Source organism: Phyllobates terribilis, unplaced genomic scaffold (genome assembly GCF_046119375.1).
Source record: "Phyllobates terribilis strain yellow unplaced genomic scaffold, ASM4611937v1 Scaffold_2__4_contigs__length_985480577, whole genome shotgun sequence".
Lineage (NCBI taxonomy): Eukaryota > Metazoa > Chordata > Amphibia > Anura > Dendrobatidae > Phyllobates > Phyllobates terribilis.
This window is the reverse complement of record NW_027362762.1, coordinates 110,835,593-110,856,151: the sequence shown is the minus strand read 5'-3', so window position 1 is coordinate 110,856,151 and position 20,559 is coordinate 110,835,593.

The window sequence follows — 20,559 nt, the reverse complement described above, 5'->3', positions numbered from 1 at the left end:
TCTGCATTTAATATATATATATACAGTATATATATATATATATATATATATATATATATATATATATATATATATATATACAGTATATATATATGCATATATATATATATATGCTTGACAAAGACCGTGTTGTGAGGTCGAAACGTTGCACCACTTGGTGCTGGATTAAAGTCCACAATTTTTCCTTGAACTGGAGTGCTGCCTGATTTTTTCCATATATATATACAGTACAGACCAAAAGTTTGGACACACCTTCTCATTAAAAGATTTTTCTGTATTTTCATGACTATGAAAATTGTACATTCACACTGAAGGCATCAAAACTATGAATTAACACATGTGGAATTATATACTTAACAAAAAAGCGTGAAACAACTGAAAATATGTCTTATATTCTAGGTACTTCAAAGTAGCCACCTTTTGCTTTGATGACTGCTTTGCACACTCTTGGCATTCTCTTGATGAGCTTCAAGAGGTAGTCACCGGAAATGGTTTTCACTTCACAGGTGTACCCTGTCAGGTTTAGTAAGTGGGATTTCTTGCCTTATAAATGGGGTTGGGACCATCAGTTGTGTTGTGCAGAAGTCTGGTGGATACACAGCTGATAGTCCTACTGAATAGACTGTTAGAATTTGTATTATGGCAAGAAAAAAGCAGCTAAGTAAAGAAAAACGAGTGGCCATCATTACTTTAAGAAATGAAGGTCAGTCAGTCTGAAAAATTGGGCAAACTTTGAAAGTGTCCCCAAGTGCAGTTGCAAAAACCATCAAGCGCTACAAAGAAACTGGCTCACATGAGGACCGCCCCAGGAAAGGAAGACCAAGAGTCACCTCTGCTTCTGAGGATAAGTTTTTCCGAGTCACCAGCCTCAGAAATCGCAGGTTAACAGCAGCTCAGATTAGAGACCAGGTCAATGCCACACAGAGTTCTAGCAGCAGACACATCTCTACAACAACTGTTAAGAGGAGACTTTGTCCAGCAGGCCTTCATGGTAAAATAGCTGCTAGGAAACCACTGCTAAGGACAGGCAACAAGCAGAAGAGACTTGTTTGGGCTAAAGAACACAAGGAATGGACATTAGACCAGTGCAAATCTGTGCTTTGGTCTGATGAGTACAAATTTGAGATCTTTGGTTCCAACCACCGAGTCTTTGTGCGACGCAGAAAAGGTAAACTCTACGTGCCTGGTTCCCACCGTGAAGCATGGAGGAGGAGGTGTGATGGTGTGGGGGTGCTTTGCTGGTGACACTGTTGGGGATTTATTCAAAATTGAAGGCATATTGAACCAGCATGGCTACCACAGCATCTTGCAGCGGCATGCTATTCCATCCGGTTAGCGTTTAGTTGGACCATCATTTATTTTTCAACAGGACAATGACCCCAAACACACCTTCAGGGTGTGTTAGGGCTATTTGACCAAGAAGTAGAGTGATGGGTGCTACTCCAGATGACCTGGCCTCCACAGTCACCAGACCTGAACCCAATCAAGATGGTTTGGGGTGAGCTGGACCGCAGAGTGAAGGCAAAAGGGCCAACAAGTGCTAAGTATCTCTGGGAACTCCTTCAAGATTGTTGGAAGACCATTTCCGGTGATTACCTCTTGAAGCTCATCAAGAGAATGCCAAAAGTGTGCAAAGCAGTCATCAAAGCCAAAGGTGGCTGATTTGAAGAACCTAGAATATAAGACATATTTTCAGTTGTTTCACACTTTTTTGTTAAGTATATAATTCCACATGTGTTTATTCATAGTTTTGATGCCTTCAGTGTGAATGTACAATTTTCAAAGTCATAAAAATACAGAAAAATCTTTAAATGAGAAGGTGTGTCCAAACTTTTGGTCTGTACTGTATATATATATATATATATATATATATATATATATATATATATATACAGTACAGACCAAAAGTTTGGACACACCTTCTCATTTAAAGATTTTTCTGTATTTTCATGACTATGAAAATTGTATATTCACACTGAAGGCATCAAAACTATGAATTAACACATGTGGAATTATATACTTAACAAAAAAGTGTGAAACAACTGAAAATATGTCTTATATTCTAGGTTCTTCAAAGTAGCCACCTTTTGCTTTGATGACTGCTTTGCACACTCTTGGCATTCTCTTGATGAGCTTCAAGAGGTAGTCACCAGAAATGGTCTTCCAACAATCTTGAAGGAGTTCCCAGAGATGCTCAGCACTTGTTGGCCCTTTTGCCTTCACTCTGCTGTCCAGCTCACCCCAAACCATCTCGATTGGGTCCAGGTCTGGTGACTGTGGAGGCCAGGTCATCTGGCGTAGCACCCCATCACTCTCCTTCTTGGTCAAATAGCCCTTACACAGCCTGGAGGTGTGTTTGGGGTCTTTGTCCTGTTGAAAAATAAATGATGGTCCAACTAAACGCAAACCGGATGGAAAAGCATGCCGCTGCAAGATGCTGTGGTAGCCATGCTGGTTCAGTATGCCTTCAATTTTGAATAAATCCCCAACAGTGTAACCAGAAAAGCACCCCCACACCATCACACCTCCTCCTCCATGCTTCATGGTGGGAACCAGGCATGTAGAGTCCATCCGTTCACCTTTTCTGCATCGCACAAAGACACGGTGGATGGAACCAAAGATCTCAAATTTGGACTCATCAGACCAAAGCACAGATTTCCACTTGTCTAATGTCCATTCCTTGTGTTCTTTAGCCCAAACAAGTCTCTTCTGCTTGTTGCCTGTCCTTAGCAGTGGTTTCCTAGCAGCTATTTTACCATGAAGGCCTGCTGCACAAAGTCTCCTCTTAACAGTTGTTGTAGAGATGTGTCTGCTGCTAGAACTCTGTGTGGCATTGACCTGGTCTCTAATCTGAGCTGCTGTTAACCTGCGATTTCTGAGGCTGGTGACTCAGATAAACTTATCCTCAGAAGCAGAGGTGACTCTTGGTCTTCCTTTCCTGGGGCGGTCCTCATGTGAGACAGTTTCATTGTAGCGCTTGATGGTTTTTGCAATGCACTTGGGGACACTTTCAAAGTTTGCCCAATTTTTCGCACGGATTGACCTTAATTTCTTAAAGTAATGATGGCCACTCGTTTTTCTTTACTTAGAATTTGTATTATGGCAAGAATAAAGCAGCTAATAGTCTATTCAGTAGGACTATCAGCTGTGTATCCACCTGATTTCTGCACAGCACAACTGATGGTCCCAAACCCATTTATAAGGCAAGAAATCCCAGACCTGGACTAAAGCATCCGCCAACTCCTGGACAGTCTGTGGTGCAACGTGACGTTGATGGATGGAGCGAGACATGATGTCCCAGATGTGCTCAATCGGATTCAGGTCTGGGGAACGGACGGGCCAGTCCATAGCTTCAATGCCTTCATCGTGCAGGAACTGCTGACACACTCCAGCCACATGAGGTCTGGCACTGTCCTGCATTAGGAGGAACCCAGGGCCAACTGCACCAGCATATGGTCTTGTAACATGTTGACATGTCTTTCTAGTAATGAGCTCATATTTATGACAGTGTAAATTTCTCCTGCAATGACTTAGTCCGGCAATTAGGGGTCAGCAAGAAACAAGTAAAGAAAAAGCCCAGGGATCTGTAAAAAAGCCCGGGAAAAAGAGAGATCCTGGAAGTCCTGTGAGAAGGCGACATGCGTCTGAATGCTGAGTGACGTTGGAGAGCTTGTACACACTGCAGCCAGACAGTGTGTCCAAGAAGAAGCTGTGCCTTGTGAGTAACTGAGATATGTGACCGGTCACCAACTGTGTAGTCAGTTAGGGAAAGCTAGTTAGTGATTCCAGTAGTGCTGAGAACTGCCTGGTGTATATCACTGCTCATGGACTGATCAGGCTTGATCCAGAGATTGTGAAGGATCTGGTACACTAAGACTCTGTGCACGTGGATACTACTAAGGAGCCCTGTTGGGAACTACACTTTGGGACTGAGATTGATTCTAATTCCTGCTTACACCTGGATGTGCTGGAGAGCTTGGTGAGAAGGAGAAGCTGATCAAACCCTGTGGTCGGAGATAGGGTCTAATTAAAGGTTTAGTTTGTTAACTGTTTGTATATGTATTAAGTCTGAGAGATTTCTCTTTGCTCTTGTGAGAAGAGAAACGGTACACTGTATAGGTAACGCATTAGTTAAATACATATGAGTGTTCTCTAAGGGGAAAACAAGGGTACCCAGGTCCCATTGTATTAGTGTGGGAGGGGGGTGTAAGGTTATATTCCTGGGAGGACCATGTGCCACATCCGCGGTAACATCCTGGGTAGGCCCTGTACTGAATAAGAGTGGGAGCGGCATAGCCCAGGAGTAGTTTGGCTCATTCCCGCGAGATTGGCACTTGGGCTCTCTCGGGCTGCATAACTTGTATTTTGTGTTAGTGGCTGTTGTGGCCCATATTTTGTAGAATTGTTTAACCCTGTCAATTTTTGTGACCAGTATAAAGAAAGTTATTTGCCACTATACAAGGTCGGAGTCATTCATAGCAGCGCCGTATTCCTCATAGACATTCGACCGGCGTTCCGGTCGTTACAGTCTCACAAGGGGTCTGAGGATCTCATCTCGGTACCTAATGGCAGTCAGGCTACCTCTGGCGAGCACATGGAGGGCTGTGCGGCCCTCCAAAAAATGCCACCCCACACCATTACTGACCTACTGCCAAACCGGTCATGCTGAAGGATGTTGCAGGCAGATCAATCTCCACGGCATCTCCTGACTCTGTCACGTCTGTCACATGTGCTCAGTGTGAACCTGCTTTCATCTGTGAAGAGCACAAGGCGCCAGTGGCGACTTTGCCAATCCTGGTGTTCTGTGGCAAATGCCAAGCGTCCTGCACGGTGTTGGGCTGTGAGCACAACCCCCATCTGTGGAGGTCGGGCCCTCATTCCACCCTCATGGAGTCGGTTTCTAACCGTTTGTGCAGACACATGCACATTTGTGGCCTGCTGGAGGTCATTTTGCAGGGCTCTGTCAGTGCTCCTCCTGTTCCTCCTTGCACAAAGGCGGAGGTAGCGGTCCTGCTACTGGGTTGTTGCCCTCCTATGGCCCCGTCCACGTCTCCTGGTGTACTGGCCTGTCTCCTGGTAGCGCCTCCAGCCTCTGGACACTACTCTGACAGACACAGCAAACCTTCTTGCCACAGCTTGCACTAATGTGCCATCCTGGATGAGCTGCACTACCTGAGCAACTTCTGTGGGTTGTAGAGTCCGTCTCATGCTACCATGAGTGTGAAAGTACAACCAACATTCAAAAGTGACCAAAACATCAGCCAGAAAGCATTGGTACTGAGATGTGGTCTGTGGTCCCCATCTGCAGAACCACTCCTTTATTGAGTTTGTCTTGATAATTGCCAATAATTTCCATCTATTGTCTATTCCATTTGCACAACAGCATGTGAAATTGATTGTCAATCAGTGTTGCTTCCTAAGTGGACAGTTTGATTTTACAGAAGTTAGATTTACTTGGAGTTTAGTGTTGAGCGAACATGCTCGACACTGCTCCTTACTCGCCCGAGCATCACGCTACTCGGGATGTTCGGCGAGCACCGAGCATTTCCGGGTTACTCGGGCGGGAGCTCGGGTCTCCGCCCTGCATGTTTGGCACTCTTTACAGAGCCAATGAACATGCAGGGATTGCCAGCCAGTCACTGTAATGCTGCAGCCATGTTGGTTGTGGGCATTACAGTGATTGGCTGGCCGCACAGCGTCACCTCGAGTATTTAAAACCGGGCACCGCCATCTTGGACACACTCGCTCCGGATTAGACAGTGTAGGGACAGCGCTGCTGATTTAGGGAGAGATATAAACTGCGAAATAGTTAGTGTAGGGTCTGTAAAGCTGCCAGAACAAACAAACAGTCCTTTTCAGGACTAATATCCATCCCAGATACCAGGCAGGCAGGCTGTATAGGAGACACAGTGGTTATACCAGCAAACGCTGCATTACAGTCCTGTGTGCTCCTGTTGCTGAAATTGCTGGACTTAGCACTAGGTGTCGGGGGCCAGGAAAAATCCTTTTTTTTTCATCTAAATCCTCCTTTTTTTTTCCTCCTTCACACTGTAAAAATACCCGTCTTATTAACCTTTTGGTGTGTCGTCCCCCCCAAAAAAAAATCGTGTCTCTGATTTTTCAGACACAAATATAACTGTTGAAAATAGTCTGGTGTAGGCTAGAGAAACAGAAGTGTTGTTTTGCACTTCCACGGTTCAAACCTCTGTATTATCCATTTTGGGCCATTTGTATCTAAAAAAAAAAAGCAGTTTGAGTATGTCGCTCACTGTTCAGCCGCAAATTCTCTATTTAAAAAAGTGTGGTATACCCCAGTAAACAATAACTGTGGTTTTCCTCTTCCACGGTTCTAATCTACTCTTTATTACCCTTTTTCCATTGATAGTGCAAGTGTAAGCTATTTTACTTCATTTACAATGGGCAAGGCGCGTAGCAAGGGACGTGGAAGTGGACGTTCTGGTGATGGTTCGTGCAGAGGACGGGGCCGTGGCCAAGGTGAAAATGTGCCACAACCAACAGCCACATCTTCTCGCTCCCACTTCTTGACCGAATTACTAGGGAAGCACAGAACAACACCAGTATTGAGAACTGATCAGTGTGAACAGGTTATTAATTGGATAGCAGATAATACTTCCAGTTACCTGGGCACCACCACCTCCGGTCTGTCTTCCACACGGTCAACTCTTAGTAGCCGTGAGTCTCGACCGCATACTCCTCCTCACCCTGATGCTCCTTCCTCCCACCATGCCGAGTGTCGTCAGACAGCAAGTGATCCCACACTTGGACACTCTGAAGAGCTGTTCACTGGTCCATTTCCATATTTGAGCCCCTCGCCTGACACGCTTGAAGTGGTGGAAGAGGAGATCCCATGTTGCGATGCCCAAATATTTGAACAGCCACGGCCACAGGAAGTCGACGTTGGCAATCTGTCACAAGAGGTGGACGATGACGAGACACAATTGCCAGGAAGTGAGGAGGAGGATCGTGGTGCGCAAGTGGAAGAGGAGGAGGTGGTGGATGATCTAGTAACTGACCCAACGTGGAAGGAGGACATGCAGAGTGAGGCCAGCAGCACACAGGGGGAGGGAGGCAGAGTACCCCAACAGGCAGGAAGAAGCAGTGTGGTGGCCGCAGACAGAAGGCAGTCAACCGTTCCCCGTAACACCAACACAAGGGACGTTGCCAGTACAAACGGTAGGTCTTCCAGAGTCTGGAATTTTTTTAAAGACTCTGCTGATAACCCCAAAAAGGCCATATGTTCCACCTGCCATGCCAGCATCAGCAGGGGTGACAAAACTACCAGCCTGACCACCACCAGCATGATCAGGCACATAGCAGCAAAGGACCCGACTTTGTGGGGAGAAACCCAGGGTCCACGACCAGTGTCAGCGGGTGTCACCACTGCTTCTTCCACTGTTGTGCGTGCAATAGAACCCCCTGTTGTGTGTGCAAGGCAATCCCCTGTCCATACTGCATGTAAAGATGCCCCCTCCTCTCAGTCTTCACTTGTTATGGCAGTTTCTCAAGAAACAGCATCAACGTCCACGTCCACGTCCCACCGCAGCGTTCAATTGTCCATATCCCAGACCTTTGAACGAAAGTGGAAATTCGCAGCTAACGCCCCACAGGCCACAGTCCTAAATTCGCACATTTCACGACTGCTTGCATTGGAAATGCTGCCTTTTAGGCTGGTGGAGACGGAATCCTTCCGCAATCTTATGGCGGTGGCCGTCCCTCGGTACTCGGTCCCCAGCCGACACTATTTTGCCCGGTGTGCCATCCCCGCACTACACAAGCACGTGTCCCAAAGCATCTGCCGTGCCCTCAACAACGCAGTTACTGGGAGAGCCCACCTGACAACGGACACGTGGACAAGTGCTTGTGGCCAGGGACGGTACATCTCTCTGACGGCACACTGGGTAAACATAGTGGAAGCCGGGACCCAGTCGGACCTTGGGACGGAACACATCCTCCCCACACCAAGGATTGCGGGCCCTATGTCAGTCAGCGTTGCCCCCACAGTGTACAGCTCCTGCGCATCCTCCTCCTCCTCCTCCTCATGTTCAGCCTCCATCTCAGATATCACCACATCAGTTACAAGCTGGAAGCATTGCAGTACTGCCTCCGCCAAGCGGCAACAGGCTGTGCTGAAACTCATAAGCTTAGGTGATAAACCTCACACTGCTTGTGAGTTGTGGACAGCTGTGAAAGAGCAGGCAGATCTGTGGCTGAGACCGCTGAACCTACATCCCGGCATGGTCGTGTGTGACAATGGCTGTAACCTGGTGGCGGCTCTGAAGCGAGGTGAGATCACACACGTACCATGCCTGGCTCATGTGCTTAACCTCGTGGTTCAGCGGTTTCTTAAATCGTACCCCGAGTTGCCAGATCTGCTCGTGAAAGTACGCCGCCTGTCAGCTCATTTTCGCAAGTCGGCTACAGCTTCCGCCGCCCTTGGTGTGTTGCAGCAGCGTTTGCAGCTTCCGGCACACCGACTGGTGTGTGATGTCCCCACACGTTGGAACTCTACCCTCCACATGTTGCAAAGGATTTGTGAGCAGAAGAGAGCAGTTGTGGAGTACCAGCTGCAACAAGGCCGTCGATATTCAGGTCAGACTCCACACATAAGACCGCAGGAGTGGACCTGGATGTCTGACATATGTACCATCCTGACAAACTTTGAGGAGGCCACCAAGATGGTGAGTGGCGATGACGCCATCATTAGTGTCAGCATCCCACTTGTCTGTCTTTTGCAACGCTCTCTGCAGAGAATTAAAGAGGAGGCATTGCAGCCAGAGTATGATGAGATGGATCAAGAAGCCGTAGCGGGCGATTACACACAGCCCAGCCTCATCTTATCCCAACGTGCATTGGGGGACAATGAGGGAGAGGAGGAGGAGGAGGAGGAGGAAGAACAGGAGCTGCTATCATGCGTTGTAGACGGTAGTACCTGTACAAGTGTCATACCGTCGGTTCAGCGTGGGTGGCCTGAGGACAGGGGGGAGGAGGAAGAGGAGGAGGAGGAGGAGAGCATGGTCAGTCGTCATCTTGGTGAGGACACGGAAATCTTGCCCGTTACCAGTCTGGCACGCATGGCTGCCTTAACCGTGACCCTCGCGTTGTCAAAATGTTGGGTGACAGTCATTACTGGTTGGTGACACTTGTAGACCCCCGCTACAAGGAGAACTTTCACTCTCTTATTCCTGAGGTGGAGAGGTCTACAAAAATGGGGCAATACCAGAAGGCCCTTGCTGCAGAACTCTTAAAAAAATTCCCATCTGAACACGCTAGCGGCAGAGGTCACAGTTCGTTGCCCAACCAAGGCGTACAGGCGAGAGAGATGCAACTCCAATCCAGCAGAGGCAGGGGAACACTGTCAACGTTCTGGGACAGTTTTCTGACACCCGCCCAGCTTACAGGCCCTGAGGCGCGGGGTACTCTCACAAGGACTGGAAAGTTTCAAAAGATGGTGAGGGAGTACCTTGCCGATCGTACCAGCGTCCTCCATGATTCCTCTGTGCCTTTTAAATATTGGGTATCCAAGCTGGACACTTGGAATGAACTCGCTCTGTACGCCTTGGAGGTCCTGGCCTGCCCTGCCGCTAGCGTGTAATCGGAGCGTGTTTTTAGTGCTGCTGGGGGAATTATAACTGATAAGCGCACTCGCCTGTCAACTGACAATGCTGACAAGCTGACCCTTATCAAAATGAACAAGGGCTGGATTGGGCCAGACTTCTCATCACCACCAAATGACAGCAGAGTAACATAAAGTCAAATCCACTGTGTTATTTCGGGAGGTGTATTCACATGCACCGCTTCACACCCACACATGGGTATACGCTTCCTCGTTTCGGCTGTTTTATCTTCTTCTCCTTATCCTCAGCCTCCACCACCACTATACCACCAGGGTGCCAGCATTGCAAGTTCCTCCGTCTTTATTTTTGGCAGCTTTTGCTTGCAAGGCATAAGCAAATACTATGGGACACCCACTCCCCAATAATGGGACTTATGTTTGTAATATGCTGTACTGCATGGCTCTTGTAAGGGGCATTGCAAGTTGCTCCGTCATAATTTTTGGCAGCTTTTGCTTGGAAAGCATAAGCAAATACTATGGGACACCCACTCCCCAATAATGGGACTTATGTTTGTAATATGCTGTACTGCATGGCTCTTGTAAGGGGCATTGCAAGTTGCTCCATCCTAATTTTTGGCAGCTTTTGCTGGAAAAGCATAAGCAAATATTATGGGACACCCACTCCCCAATAATGGGACTTATGTTTGTAATATGCTGTACTGCATGGCTCTTGTAAGGGGCATTGCAAGTTGCTCCGTCCTAATTTTTGGCAGCTTTTGCTGGGAAAGCATAAGCAAATACTATGGGACACCCACTCCCCAATAACGGGACTTATGTTTGTAATATGCTGTACTGCATGTGACGCGCCCCCTGGGCCGTGTGTACACGTGTGTGGGATACCCGGTGCCGGGTCTCTGGGGTCTGTAGTCTCCGTGGCGGTGACCCGGTCCCGTGGCTCAGGCTGGTCAAACCAGTGGCAGTCTTTCTTAGGTTTTGAGGTTAATTGTCCGACTGCGCCACCCGTGGATTGCGGTCAGGGAGTACCACCGCTGCGAGGCAGACCGCTGAGGCTGGTGTTGTGTGCGCAGCATAAAATGGGATAACTCCCCTCGGGAGGAGTATAGCCTCAGGGCAGTGAGTGTGGATGATGGGGGTGATGGTGCACGAGCGCAGCAGGAATGACTTAGAGTCTTTGCAGTGCAGTTCAGGGTCTTTACTGATGATTATAAGGTAGACCCTCCCGGGAGTACTGGCTAGCATAAGAGGCCTGGTCAGTCTGTGAGCAAGCAGGAGTTCCCCTGGCCAGGTGGAGTTGTAGGCCTCACCGTCTGTCTGCACTCTTCCTGGCTACCTTGCTGTAAGCGGGTAGAAGTAGCCCACGTCCCTGAGTGTACCGTGTAGTGCTCACCCGTATGGCTGGTGACTTGGGGCCTTCTGTTAGCCTCCTCTCCACGACGGCGGTGCTGGTCCCTTGCTTGTGACTGAGCCTCCGGGCTTTTATGGCCAAGGACCTGAAATCCCCTGCCGGCTGGTTTCTGCTGCTGGATATATAAGTCCTCACAGCTTCGGACTCCTGTGTCCGGTTCCTATTGTCTTCTGCCAGGGCGAGCTCTGCTCAGCTTCCAGCCCCTGGTCTTTAGCTCCTAGCTCCTACAGAGCTCCTTGCTGTTACTTTCCCTTGCTCTCACTCTGACTCTGACTGTTCTCTGACTCACTCAACCCCGCCCCAGATCCAGTTTATAAGGGCAGAATTCTCCCCTCCCAGGATTGGGGCAGGAGGATGTTGCATGTTTAAGGGATCCTGACCAGGAAACCTCCCACTTGCTCTCCGACGCAATATCTCTATTACTGTGGTGACCAGACCCCTGGGGTGCCACACATGGCTCTTGTAAGGGGCATTGCAGTTCCTCATAATTTTTGGAAAGCCTTCCATTCACTGCTTAGGCCAACAGTGCACGGGAGACCCAGTTGCTATAAATGGAAAAAAAGGTTTAGTTCACGCCCTCTGACCTGCATGTCATTTCCAAGGGGCATTGGAGTGGCTCAAAAATTTTTTGTAGGCATTGCACTCACTGTATGCCCTATAACTGTGTAGCCGAACCGCTCCTTTTGTTACAGAAACATATCCTACAAGACATATCTGGTTGACTGGCCTGATATTGATGTGAATGGTCCCTGTTCCTCCTGCTCTTTCTCCTTTGCCACTACCTCATCCATCATTTATCACCTGAAGCTTTGTTTTAACGGGAGTCATAGAACTTGGATAGTAGCAGGAAAACATCCAGCAATCCTCGGAGGAGGTAGGATATGCGCCAAAACGCTGACCACCTCAGGCCTAGCCGCTACTACATACATGCGCTTGCATTACAACAAAACAAAGCAGATGCTAACTTCTATCATCCTCATCATGCTCCTCACCTTGGCACTCTCAACTCCCCTGATGGAGAAGCCAGGGCCCACCGGAGGAGTCTGATAGTCCGGTGGGATCGGCCAATGCTGCCCTAAAGCAGGCCAGGCTAAGAAGAGTGTGGGAAAGGTTACCGGGACAAATAGGGGTGGCTGGGGACCGAGTATGGACACCCGGCCACCCCCTGGAGGCTGGGGAGCAAGCGGGGACACCCGGCCACCAGGCGGCTGGGGACTGAGTATGGATACCAGGCCGCCGACACAGCCATGGCGTGGTGGCCAGATTCTGCCTCCACATACCTAAAAGGCCCAATTTAAAGTGCAAGCAAGCAAGCAGTATGGTATTGCAGCCTGGGGGTGGGTGGGTGGCAGGCTGCATACTTGCGCTTGCATTGCAAGGAATGGGAGAGGTACAATTGAACACTGCCCTGGGACAAGGACTTGAATGGGGATAGTTGCAAGTCTGCAACGACAGGTGCAAGGTGGGAGGCATCTTCGCATGTACCATGAACAGGGGTTTGGCATGCACACACTACAGCGGAATAGGCTCTCCTTCCCACTAAATGCACTGGGGAGGGCACAGGTAATGTTTTGGTATACGCGCTTAATCTTATGTATAAGGCACACCAGGACAAATAGGGGCGGCTGGGGACTGAGTATGGATACCTCGCTGCCGAAGCAGCCGTGAGGTAGTGGCCAGCTTCGGCCTCCTCCAAACTAAAAGGCCCCATTTCAAGTGCAAGCTAGCAGTATGGAATTGCAGTCTGGGGGTGGGTGGCAGGCTGCACACTTACACTTGCATTAAAAGAAAACATAGCAGATGCTAACTTCTGTCATCATCATCATGCTCCTCACCTTGGCACTCTCAACTCCACCGATGGAGAAGTCAGGGCCCACCGAAGGAGTCTGGTTCTCTGGTGGGCTCGTCCAATGCTGCCTAAAGCAGGCCGGGCTAAGAAAAGTGTGTGGGGGGATGTTCCAAGGAGAAATAGGGGTGGCTGGGGACCGTTTATGGACACCCGGCTGCCCCCAGGCGGCTGGGGACCGTGTGTGGACACCCGGCCGCGGGGCGGCTGCGGACCGAGTATGGACACCCGGCCGCCGGGCGGCTGGGGACTGAGTATGGATTCCAGGCCGCCAACACAGCCATGACGTGGTGGCCAGATTCCGCCTCCACATGCCTAAAAGGCCCAATTTCAAGTTCAAGCAAGCAAGCAGTATGGTATTGCAGCCTGGGGGTGGGTGGGTGGCAGGCTGCATACTTGAGCTTGTATTGCAAGGAATGGGGAAGGTACAATTGAACACTGCCCTGGGACTAGAACTTGCATGGGGATAGTTGCAAGTCTGCATCTTCTGATGCGGTAAGGATCACTTATGATGGGCACACTTTTAGACAGTGACCTGGGAGTCAGAGATGCTTCCAGGGGTCTTCCCCATGCTGTTCCCTTGTCTTTTCAGCACTTTATGCATGTGTCACACAGCACATGGCCAGATAAGGTTGTAAAATGCTAAAATGACATTTCACGGTGAATGCATTTGTCATAGTTGAAAGCAATAGAAAAGTGCAAAAACGCATAAAAAATGCTACTTGTGAACATAGCCAAAGGTGTGGAGGAGTATTTTTGTTTTTGGTCATTTATTTTAACTTATACACAAGTCTTTACCCTGGAAAGGATGTTCCTTAACATATTTCACAGGAAAAAAGTTTCACTTTCGTTTTTGAACGTTTTATTGTGAGCCTGTAAAAGTGGCTTAATATCTCTGACCACGTTGTTGACAGCAGTGACCTGGGGTCAGAAATGCTTCCTGGGGCGATCCCCATGCTGTCCCCATGTCATTTGAGCACTGTCACTATCGTTTTGGGCACTTGTTAGGCTTTTAAAAGACTGCCGGGGGTGCCACTGCAAAAATGCTCGAGTCTCCCATAGACTAACATTGGGCTCATTGCTCAGGTCGAGCACCCGAGTATCACGGCGAGCTCGGCCCGAGCTTCGAGCACCCGAGCATTTTAGTGCTCGCTCAACACTATTGGAGTTATATTCTGTTGTTTAAGTGTTCCCTTTATTTTTTTGAGCAGTGTATACTGTATATATATACAGTACAGACCAAAAGTTTGGACACACCTTCTCATTTAAAGATTTTTCTGTATTTTCATGACTTTGAAAATTGTACATTCACACTGAAGGCATCAAAACTATGAATTAACACATGTGGAATTATATACTTAACAAAAAAGTGTGAAACAACTGAAAATATGTCTTATATTCTAGGTTCTTCAAAGTAGCCACCTTTTTCTTTGATGACTGCTTTGCACACTCTTTGCATTCTCTTGATGAGCTTCAAGAGGTAGTCACCGGAAATGGTTTTCACTTCACAGTGTGCCCTGTCAGGTTTAATAAGTGGGATTTCTTGCCTTATAAATGGGGTTGGGACCATCAGTTGTGTTATGCAGAAGTCTGGTGGATACACAGCTGATAGTCCTCCTGAATAGACTGTTAGAGTTTGTATTATGGCAAGAAAAAAGCAGCTAAGTAAAGAAAAACGAGTGGCTATCATTACTTTAAGAAATGAAGGTCAGTCAATGCGAAAAATTGGGAAAACTTTGAAAGTGTCCCCAAGTGCAGTTGCAAAAACCATAAATCGCTACAAAGAAACTGGCTCACTTGAGGACCGCCCCAGGAAAAGAGGACCAAGAGTCACCTCTGCTTCTGAGGATAAGATTATCCGAGTCACCAGCCTCAGAAATCGCATGTTAACAGCAGCTCAGATTAGAGACCAGGTCAATGTCACACTGAGTTCTAGCAGCAGACACATCTCTTCCACAACTGTTAAGAGGAGACTTTGTGCAGCAGGCCTTCATGGTAAAATAGCTGCTAGGAATCCACTGCTAAGGACAGGCAACAAGCAGAAGAGACTTGTTTGGGCTAAAGAACACAAGGAATGGACATTAGACCAGTGGAAATCTGTGCTTTAGTCTGATGAGTCCAAATTTGAGATCTTTGGTTTTAACCACCATGTCTTTGCGCGACGCAGAAAAGGTGAACGGATGGACTCTACATGCCTGGTTTCCACCGTGAAGCATGAAGGAGCAGGTGTGATGGTGTGGGGGTGCTTTGCTGGTGACACTGTTGGGGATTTATTCAAAATTTAAGGCATACTGAACCAGCATGGCTACCACAGCATCTTGCAGCGGCATGCTATTCCATCCGGTTTGCATTTAGTTGGACCATCATTTATTTTTCAACAGGACAATGACCCCAAACACACCTCCAGGCTGTGTAAGGGCTATTTGACCAAGAAGGAGAGTGATGGGGTGCTACGCCAAATGACCTGGCCTCCACAGTCACCAGACCTGAACCCAATTGAGATGGTTTGGGGTGAGCTGGACCTCAGAGTGAAGGCAAAAGGGCCAACAAGTGCTAAGCATCTCTGGGAACGCCTTCAAGATTGTTGGAAGACCATTTCCGGTGACTACCTCTTGAAGCTCATCAAGAGAATGCCAAGAGTGTGCAAAGCAGTCATCAAAGCAAAAGGTGGCTACTTTGAAGGACCTAGATTATAAGACATATTTTCAGTTGTTTCACATTTTTTTGTTAACTATATAATTCCACATGTGTTAATTCATAGTTTTGATGCCTTCAGTGTGAATGTACAATTTTCATAGTCATGAAAATACAGAAAAATCTTTAAATGAGAAGGTGTGTCCAAACTTTTGGTCTGTACTGTACATATATATATACAGTACAGACCAAAAGTTTGGACACACCTTCTCATTTAAAGATTTTTCTGTATTTTCATGACTATGAAAATTGTACATTCACACTGAAGGCATCAAAACTATGAATTAACACCTGTGGAATTATATCGTTAACAAAAATGTGTGAAACAACTGAAAATATGTCTTATATTCTAGGTTCTTCAAAGTAGCCACCTTTTGCTTTGATGACTGCTTTGCACACTCTTGGCATTCTCTTGATGAGCTTCAAGAGGTTGTCACCGGAAATGGTCTTCCAACAATCTTGAAGGAGTTCCCAGAGATACTTAGCACTTGTTGGCCCTTTTGCCTTCACTCTGCGGTCCAGCTCACCCCAACCATCTCAATTGGGTTCAGGTCTGGTGACTGTTGAGGCCAGGTCATCTGGCGTAGCACCCCATCACTCTCCTTCTTGGTCAAATAGCCCTTACACAGCCTGGAGGTGTGTTTGGGGTCATTGTCCTGTTGAAAAATAAATGATGGTCCAACTAAACGCAAACCGAATGGAATAGCATGCCGCTGCAAGATGCTGTGGTAGCCATGCTGGTTTAGTATGCCTTCAATTTTGAATAAATCCCCAACAGTGTCACCAGCAAAGCAAACCCACACCATCACACCTCCTCCTCCATGCTTCACGGTGGGAACCAGGCATGTAGAGTCCAACCGTTCACCTTTTCTGCGTCGCACAAAGACACGGTGCTTGGAACCAAAGATCTCAAATTTGGACTCATCAGACCAAAGCACAGATTTCCACTGGTCTAATGTCCATTCCTTGTGTTCTTTAGCCCAAACAAGTCTCTTCTGCTTGTTGCCTGTCCTTAGCAGTGGTTTCCTAGCAGCTATTTTACCATGAAGGCCTGCTGCACAAAGTCTCCTCTTAACAGTTGTTGTAGAAATGTGTCTGCTGCTAGAACTCTGTGTGGCATTGACCTGGTCTCTAATCTGAGCTGCTGTTAACCTGCGATTTCTGAGGCTGGTGACTCGGATAAACTTATCCTCAGAAGCAGAGGTGACTCTTGGTCTTCCTTTCCTTGGGTGGTCCTCATGTGAGCCAGTTTCTTTGTAGCGCTTGATGGTTTTTGCAACTACACTTGGGGACAGTTTCAAAGTTTGCCCAATTTTTCGGGCTGACTGACCTTCATTTCTTAAAGTAGTGATGGCCACTCTTTTTTCTTTACTTAGCTGCTTTTTTCTTGCCATAATACAAATACTAACAGTCTATTCAGTAGGACTATCAGCTGTGTATCCACCTAACTTCTGCACAACACAACTGATGGTCCCAACCCCATTTATAAGGCAAGAAATCCCACTTATTAAACCTGACAGGGCACACTTGTGAAGTGAAAACCATTTCCGATGACTACCTCTTGAAGGTCATCAACAGAATGCCAAGAGTGGGCAAAGCAGTCATCAAAGCAAAAGGTGGCTACTTTGAAGAATCTAGAATATAAGACATATGTTCAGTTGTTTCACACTTTTTTGCTAACTATATAATTCCACATGTGTTAATTCACAGTTTTGATGCCTTCAGTGTGAATGTACAATTTTCATAGTCATGAAAATACAGAAAAATCTTTAAATGAGAAGGTGTGTCCAAACTTTTGGTCTGTACTGTATATATATATATGTTTTGAATTATCAAAACTTTCTATTTGTTTCTATTGAGCTGCAAATTCCCCCATCACAGCCATAAATGATAAAACTCAATCTATCTACATCTTCCAAGAGGGGAAGCTGACTACATACTGATTATGCACTGATAACTCTACATATATTAAGCTCCTACACTTCCCCTAATGGTGACTGCAAATATGCTTTCATTTAAAGTGGAACTGTACTTTCAGCAAACTTTTTATGAATCAATAGTACGGGTGAATATAAAAAACGTTGTAATAGATCTTATCAGAGAAGTCTGCTTCATTGCCCACTTATCAGCCACTTCTTCCCCTTCTCCCTTGCCTTACCATTTACTTTAAAATCTTCTCTGAACTGTTCATCTACTCTAAAAAGTATTTCAAATCTGTTTTGCTTAGATAATATGGACTACAGGCTCATAGCCCATTATATTCTATGGAGAGGGGAGAGGAAGGAGTGAGGAACAGGGAGAGGAAACAAGAAGAGGGAAAAATAGAAAAATCATGATGAACATCCAATCAACTCTTTCACCTTACTTCAGAGTTGATTTACATCCAGACAGCTCAGCTCTGCTATATATTATCCTCCATGTTGCTGTTTATTATAACTGTGCGCTAAAATAGTAATGAAGAGCAGGAATCCCTCTCTGTGTATTGTGTTGTGTATGGGAGAGCCCATAACAGCTTGTCTCCTAGACATTAGAGAGAAAGCATGCAGAGGGAAAACTGTTGAAAATTCAGTATACAAGGCATATAATGGCCAGATATACAGTGTTATTCCTAATGTACGCACCCAGACAGTTTATTTTGAATAATTACTTGAAAGTATGGTTACTAGTGTTGAGCGAACATGCTCGACACTGCTCGGTACTCGCCCGAGCATCACGCTATTCGGGATGTTCGGCGAGCACCGAACATTTCCTGGTTACTCGGGTGGGAGCTCGGGTCTCCGCCCTGCATGTTTGGCGCTCTTTACAGAGCCAATGAACATGCAGGGATTGCCAGCCAGTCACTGTAATGCTGCAGCCATGTTGGTTGTGGGCATTACAGTGATTGGCTGGCCGCACAGCGTCACCTCGAGTATTTAAAACCGGGCGCCGCCATCTTGGACACAGTCGCTCCGGATTAGACAGTGTAGGGACAGCGCTGCTAATGTAGGGAGAGATATAAACTGCGAAATAGTTAGTGTAGGGTCTGTAAAGGCTGCCAGAACAAACAAACAGTCCTTTTCAGGACTAATATCCATCCCAGATACCAGGCAGGCTGGCTGTATAGGAGACACAGTATACCAGCAAACGCTGCATTACAGTCCTGTGTGCTCCTGTTGCTGAAATTGCTGGACTTAGCACCAGGTGTCGGGGGCCAGGAAAAATCCTTTTTTTTCATGTAAATCCTCCTTTTTTTTTCCTCCTTCACACTGTACAAATACCCGTCTTATTAACCTTTTGGTGTCCCCCCCCCCCAAAAAAAAAGCGTGTCTCTGATTTTTCAGACACAAATATAACTGTTGAAAATAGTATGGTGTAGGCTAGAGAAACAGAAGTGTTGTTTTGCACTTCCACGGTTCAAACCTCTGTATTATCCATTTTGGGCCATTTGTTTCTAAAAAAAAAAACAGTTTGAGTGTGTTGCTCACTGTTCAGCTGCAAATCTATATATTTAAAAAAGTTTGGTATACCCCAGTAAACAATAACTGTGGTTTTGCCATCCCACGGTAAAAAATCTCTATTATTCAGGTTTTGGTATATTTTCCATAAAGAAAAACAGTAGTGTCTCCTGACTGTTGTGACACAAAAATATATCTGTTGAAAATAGTCTTGTGTAGGCCCGACATCCCAGTGTGGTTTCGCAGTTCCATGGGTCAAATCGCTGTACTATCCAGTTTTGGGCCTTTGGTATCTAAAAAAAAAGCAGATTGAGTGTGTCGCTCACTGTTCAGCCGCAAATATCTCTATTTAAAAAAGTGTGGTATACCCCAGTAAACAATAACTGTGGTTTTGCCATCCCACGGTAAAAAATCTCTATTATTCACGTTTTGGTATATTTTCCGTAAAGAAAAACAGTAGTGTCTCCTGACTGTTGTGACACAAAAATATATCTGTTGAAAATAGTCTTGTGTAGGCCCGACATCCCAGTGTGGTTTCGCAGTTCCACGGGTCAAATCGCTGTACTATCCAGTTTTGGGCCTTTGGTATCTAAAAAAAAGCAGTTTAAGTGTGTCGCTCACTGTTCAGCCGCAAATATCTCTATTTAAAAAAGTGTGGTATACCGCAGTAAAAAATAACTGTGGTTTTGCCATCCCACGGTAAAAAATCTCTATTATTCAGCTTTTGGTAGTTTTTTCCGTAAAGAAAAACAGTAGTGTCTCCTGACTGTTGTGACACAAAAATATATCTGTTGAAAATAGTCTTGTGTAGGCCCGACATCCCAGTGTGGTTTCGCAGTTCCACAGGTCAAATCGCTGTACTATCCAGTTTTGGGCCTTTGGTATCTAAAAAAAAGCAGTTTAAGTGTGTCGCTCACTGTTCAGCCGCAAATATCTCTATTTAAAAAAGTGTGGTATACCCCAGTAAAAAATAACTGTGGTTTTGCCATCCCACGGTAAAAAATCTCTATTATTCAGCTTTTGGTAGTTTTTTCCGTAAAGAAAAACAGTAGTGTCTCCTGACTGTTGTGACACAAAAATATATCTGTTGAAAATAGTCTTGTGTAGGCCCGACATCCCAGTGTGGTTTCGCAGTTCCATGGGTCAAATCGCTGTACTATCCAGTTTTGGGCCTTTGGTATCTAAAAAAAAGCAGTTTGAGTGTGTCGCTCACTGTTCAGCCGCAAATATCTCTATTTAAAAAAGTGTGGTATACCCCAGTAAACAATAACTGTGGTTTTGCCATCCCACGGTAAAAAAAACTCTATTATTCAGCTTTTGGTAGTTTTTTCCGTAAAGAAAAACAGTAGTGTCTCCTGACTGTTGTGACACAAAAATATATCTGTTGAAAATAGTCTTGTGTAGGCCCGACATCCCAGTGTGGTTTCGCAGTTCCATGGGTCAAATCGCTGTACTATCCAGTTTTGGGCCTTTGGTATCTAAAAAAAAAGCAGTTTGAGTGTGTCGCTCACTGTTCAGCTGCAAATATCTCTATTTAAAAAAGTGTGGTATACCCCAGTAAACAATAACTGTGGTTTTGCCATCC